Here is a 6,000-nt window from a genome sequence, read left to right on the forward strand (position 1 = left end):
CCTAATTGGGACATTCTTAACATACTTATCTCACCTTGAAACATTATCTGGCTGATCATTTGTCCTGAAGAACTAACCGAGTGCCATCACTCGGCATTAGGGATGACTTCCCAGACACCCCACTATTCAACCTAGACTTTGCTACTCGTGTTACTGAACTAGATTCTAGGCTACCTTAACTCCGAAAAGGGGTGGACATTTTGGAGTTCCTTACCAAAGGGTGGCAAGATTTACTACTTGACAAAGCCAAGACTAAAAGACTCATCATAAAAATCAAACCCTATCAATTCATAACAAGCCAGCTATATAAATACAAGAAAGATAGCCTATTATGGCGATGTTTTTTCGAACATGAGTATGAAGCCGTCCTAAGGGGTTGCCACTCATGCATTGCAAAGGGCATTTCAATGGCTACTCTATCACCAAAAGTATTAAATTATTCATTATGGTGGCCCACATTGTTCAAAGATGCTCACAAATTTATCAAAAACTACGATGAATGTCAACACTTTTAAATTTCAATAACCAAGTACTACGTGACCCTAATCATAGCTAGGTAGGCTTTTGAGAAGTGGAAAATTTATTTTCCAAGACCAATGTCACTTGCAGCATGATATAATCAAGCATGATACATTAGTGTCACAATAGATACTTGACAAAGTGGATAGAAACAAAATCTACATGCCTAGGAGACACCAAAACAACAACCAAACTCCCTTAGGAAAATATTATGTCACATTTTGGTCATCAATTAGAACTAGTCTATAACTACAAATCACAATTTTGGAACAAAGTGATACCTCATTTATTGGATAGCATGGTCGTTTATTGCAAATCCACACCTTATTACCTCAAGTGAATGGGCAATCTGATTCCACCAATAAGACTTTGTGTATGGTCTTGACAAAAATTACCAAATCCTCTCATATAATCTCATAGAAAACAGCCATGGCTTGAGAACCTTTCTCTATGATATATGGCATTGAAATAGTAATGCTAATGGAGTCTATTGTCCCTAACTTACAACTCATACTGCAAGAATGGTGCAATGAAAATGTATGGTTTTGGCCTTAGAATCCCTTGAGAAACTCATGAAACATGCCTTTTAACCATGCATGCTATGATAACCAAGAAGTTGCAACAAAAGGAATGGTTTGACAACCATGTGTAGAAAAAGGATTTCTATTATGGCAATCTTGTCTTGCTGTATTATATCAAATGCCATCACCAAAAGTTCAAATCTTCTCTTAATGGGCCCCTATATAGTTTCCTTGATATCATGATTTGGCATGGTTGAATTAGAAACAATAGAGGGAATGCCTATTGATTCCTGAAATGATAGCTGCATTAGGACATATAATGTAACTAATTAGCCTTGCCATGTTCATAAATGATACTACACCTAAAATTGAACTACATGGAGTTCACATTCAAGGTAATCTAGCTTAGCCCTAGGGCCAAGCTACCATGAGAAAATCTACATCATCTTTACTGGCAACTTGGCCCTAGGGCCAATCTATTAGCAAAGATATTTTTGCTTTGTTGATGGTAGCTCTACCAAAAAAGAGGATGTCTATTTGTTAATAGAAGCTTGGCCATTGGTAGCGTGGCCTCAGGGTCAAGCTAGAATCTCCTGAAAGGATAACTCTTGCTATACACATGCATAGATGGGCCCATGGGCTATTATACCATGCAATCTTGAGAGAATAACTCTAGGGAACACAATAGAATCTAGCTTGGCCCTAGGGCCAAGCTACCATGAACAAATCTACCAATAAAGATATAGCTTGGCCCTAGGGCCAATCTAATGGCAAAAATGATGTAGATTTGTTCATAGTAGCTTGGCCCTAGGGCTCGCTGCCTAGGGCAAGGCTTCCATGAACAGATCTAAATCATCTTTGATGGCAACTTGTTCTTAGGGCCGTTCTAGCACCAAAAAAGATGGTGTTGCTCTGGTGATGGTAGCTTGACCCTAGGGCCAAGCTACTAGCAAAGAGGATGTTGATTTTCTCTTGGAATCTTGGCCCTACCGCCAAGCTAGATTTATGGTAGGATGGCCCTATGGCCATTCTTGGGAGGAGAAATTTAAATTTTGTGGGAAACTCAATTTTAAAATTTGGCGAGAAATTCAAAATCTCAAATCTTGGTGGGAAATTCAAAATTCAAATTGTGCATGGTAGCTTGGCCCCTAGGACCAATCTAAAAACAAAGATAGTGTTTCTCTGTTGATGGTAGCTTGGCCTTAGGACCAATCTACCAGCAAAGATAATGTAGATTTGTTCTTATTAGCTTGGCCCTAGGGCCGAGCTAGATTTTCTTGCAAGGGTCACTCTTGCCATGTGCATGCATAGATGGGCCCAATGGCTATCCTACCATGAAATCTTGAGAGAATGGATCTAGGGAACACATGAGAATATAGCTACTACACACAAGAGAATCTAACTTGGCCCTAGGGCCAAGCTACCATTAATAAATCTACATCATCTTTGTTTGTCAACTTGGCCCTAAAGCTAATCTACTAGCAAAGATGGGGTTGCTTTGTTGATGGTAGATTGGTCCTAGGGCCAAGATACCATGTAATATTAAGATAATATATCTTGGCCCAAGGGCTAATCTACCAACAAAGATGGTGTAACAGCCTTGGTGATGGAAGCTTGTCCCTAGGGGCCAAGCTACCAACAAAGAGGATGTTGATTTGTTCTTGGTATCTTGGCCCTAGGGCCAAGTTAGATTCATTGTAGAATTGCGCTTTAGCCATTCTTGATGAGAAATTTGAGTGAGAAATTTAAATTTTGTGAAAAACTCAAATTTTAAAATTTGGCAGGAAATTCAAAATCTCAAATCTTGGTGGGAAATTCAAAATTGAAATCGTGCATGCTAGCTTGGCCCTAGGACCCTAGGACCAATCTACCAACAAAGATGATGTAAATTTGTCTTGGTAGCTTGACCCTAGGGCCAAGCTAGATTCTCTTGCAAGGGTCCCTCTTGCCATGCACATGCATAGATGAGACCAAGGGCCATTCTACCAGGTAATCTTAAGAGAATGGCTCTAGGGAACATAAGAGAATTCTTGAGTGTAAGATTCCTCCCTATAGCTTTTGAGGTGTAAAGGTGTAAGAAACTCCCCTTCTGCTCTTGTAATTATTCCCCTCTCTGAAATAGAAGAAAGATATTGTTTTACCTTGTTTTGGTCTAGAGAGAGATAATCCAAAATTGAGATATCTTTGGATATAAAAATCCTCCTAGTGTCTAAAATGGATTCCCCTGAAACAGAAGTTCAAAATGAACTTTCCAATGTGCATTAGGAATTAATTGAAAATAGTAAGGGACCTTAGCCTAAGGGTCTACATTTTCAGGAATTTTTGGATTATGGTTTGATTAAGGTTCCAATGGACCAATTGGATTAATCTAAGTGTTGGATGAGATAAATCCAAAAGAATAAAAGAAAATATCTAAAAATGAGTAAATGCTCACATAAGATGAAGAGTTGACTGAGTACAAGGTTTATTAGTTAAAAATTATGAGATATTACTAAAAAAAAATGAGATATTTTAGAATAGTGATGCATTTTTGACACCTTGGTATGGAAATGGGGACTCTTGAGGTAGGCACCTCTTTCACATGTGTGGAAGGGTTTTTAACTCAAAACAATTGTGATATTTTTATCTCTCCTCAAACCAAATAAAAAAGGGAGCCAAACTGGTCCAAATCTTGTCCAAATTGAGTCAAATTGAACCTAGAAAATTCTAGAACCTAGTTGACTTGGTTAGTGGCCTCTCTCACCCATAAATAGACCCTCAGTCATTTATAATTGAATACTGGAGCTATACTATGCCCAGTATTATATTAAAATAATCATATTTTCTATTATCCCTTAAAGTTTCCTCTCTCTTGGGAGCCTGGAGCTCTCTCTCTCTCTACAACAACTCTTGGAGTTGCTCTTCTCCTCTTGTTGGACCAATTGATTGGTCGGGGGGATTCACTGCAATTAGAGAATCAAGCTAAACTTGGTAAAATCAAACTTTATGGTTTTTTTCAATTTTCTCAATAACTTTCTTCTTCTCAACCCCTCTCAAGCTTGAGAAGCTTTCTAAATGATTGTTTTAATTCAAATCAAGCTTTCCCTTAAAGTCTTAATGCCTAATTAAGAGAAAGTTAATCTTTATGCTTATTTGTAATGCTTTCTTTAAGTAAATCTCTCTCTCTAAAAGAATAGCCATTTTTATGGCTAAATCCCTTGGAAAAGGATGCTTCTCAATGATAGTCTCTTAATTCAAAGCTAAACTCTAGTATTGATGAGATAAAGAGTAAGAAAATTATATTTTCATGATTTTGTGCTATTAAAATAATGGTAAATTCTTTTAGATTGCTTATGAGTAGTTAAAAACTACTCTGAATCATTCTAAATGAGAAATAGATTATGCTAACAATTGGGAAAAAGAGGAATGTTGAAATTAGCTTAATCTAGTGGGATAATCATAGTTATGTTTAATCTTATGGTTAAAATTATGATTTAAATTCATAGTTTGATTTTAAGCATAAAAGAAGAACTACTAGAGGAATGTTGAAATTAGCTTAATCTAGTGGAATAATCATAGTTATGTTTAATCTTATGGTTAAAATTATGATTTAAATTCATAGTTTGATTTTAAGCATAAAAGAGGAACTACTATCATATTTTCATTACAAGTTTTTATTCTTTAGATTTTTTGAGAATTATCAGTAATAGCGGCGAAGCTATGGCAACATTTTTAGAAAATAATACATATTTTATTTTTATGCATAATGCTAAATGAGGACTTCCTACCATATTCTAGGATTGGACATCCTATGCAAAAATATATATATTTTCATCATATTCATGAGAAATAATTTTTTTGTGACTATGCATAATTAATTGATTATGAAAAAAGAGTAAATTTTGGTAAATTTATTTTTATACAAAAGAGGAATTCCCATGATATTTGAGATCCAAGTAATTAAATGGTAAAAGAGTAATTTTTGGCATAATTTAAATTATGAGTATTTATCAAAAAAAGAATTTTGATCATTATTAATTTTATTGAGAAATATGGATAGAATTGATTTTTGTAAATCCCATGAATCTTTTACTCAAAAAGAAGAATATTGAATATATTTCACGTGAGAAATTTGAGAAATAATATGAAAATATCCATCGAGAAAAAGTACCTTTAACTAGGCCAAGCAATTGGTAGAAACTTAGAAAAGTCCCATCGGTATCGAAAGTACAAAACGGTACTATATGTGAATGTGATGTGATAAGATATAAATGCAATGTGATAAGAAGTGAATGCGATGATGTGAATGTGGTGTGATAAGATGTGAGTGGATGTGCTGAGATGTGGATGAGATGTGATATGATGTAAATGGATGTGGATGTGATGAGATGTGTATGAGATGTGATGTGATGTAAATGGATATGGATGTGAATGTGGATGAGATGTGATGCGATGTAAATGGATGTAGATGTGAATGTGATGAGATGTGATGATATGTGAATGGGTGTGATGTGATATAAATGGATGAGAATGAGATGTGAATGTGATGAGATGTGAATGTGATGAGATGTGAAATACATACATTTTATACATTTATGGTTAATTTGAATGTGTTAATAGGAGTAAAACATACCTTCAATAAAAAACACTAAAATATAGATGTTTTGCACATTTATATTTAGCGTCAGTGTGTCAATGGCAGTAAATACATATGTTTTGTATGGTTATATTCAGTGTCAATGGCAGTAAATACATATGTTTTGTATGGTTATATTCAGTGTCAATGGCAGTAAATACATATGTTTTGTATGGTTATATTCAGTGTCAATGTGAGTAATAGTACCTAACTTAGAGACTAAACACTAAAAAGAGAAAAATAAACCTAGCATTATGATACTGCCTTTAATTTTTCATATCAAACCCAAGATTTATAAAATTTAAATAACTATATTGGTTAAATTATTATGCTTTTGTGAAAAGC

This window comes from Cibotium barometz, chromosome 53, assembly GCF_041138505.1.
Source record: "Cibotium barometz isolate CiBa-2024 chromosome 53, ASM4113850v1, whole genome shotgun sequence".
NCBI lineage: Eukaryota > Viridiplantae > Streptophyta > Polypodiopsida > Cyatheales > Cibotiaceae > Cibotium > Cibotium barometz.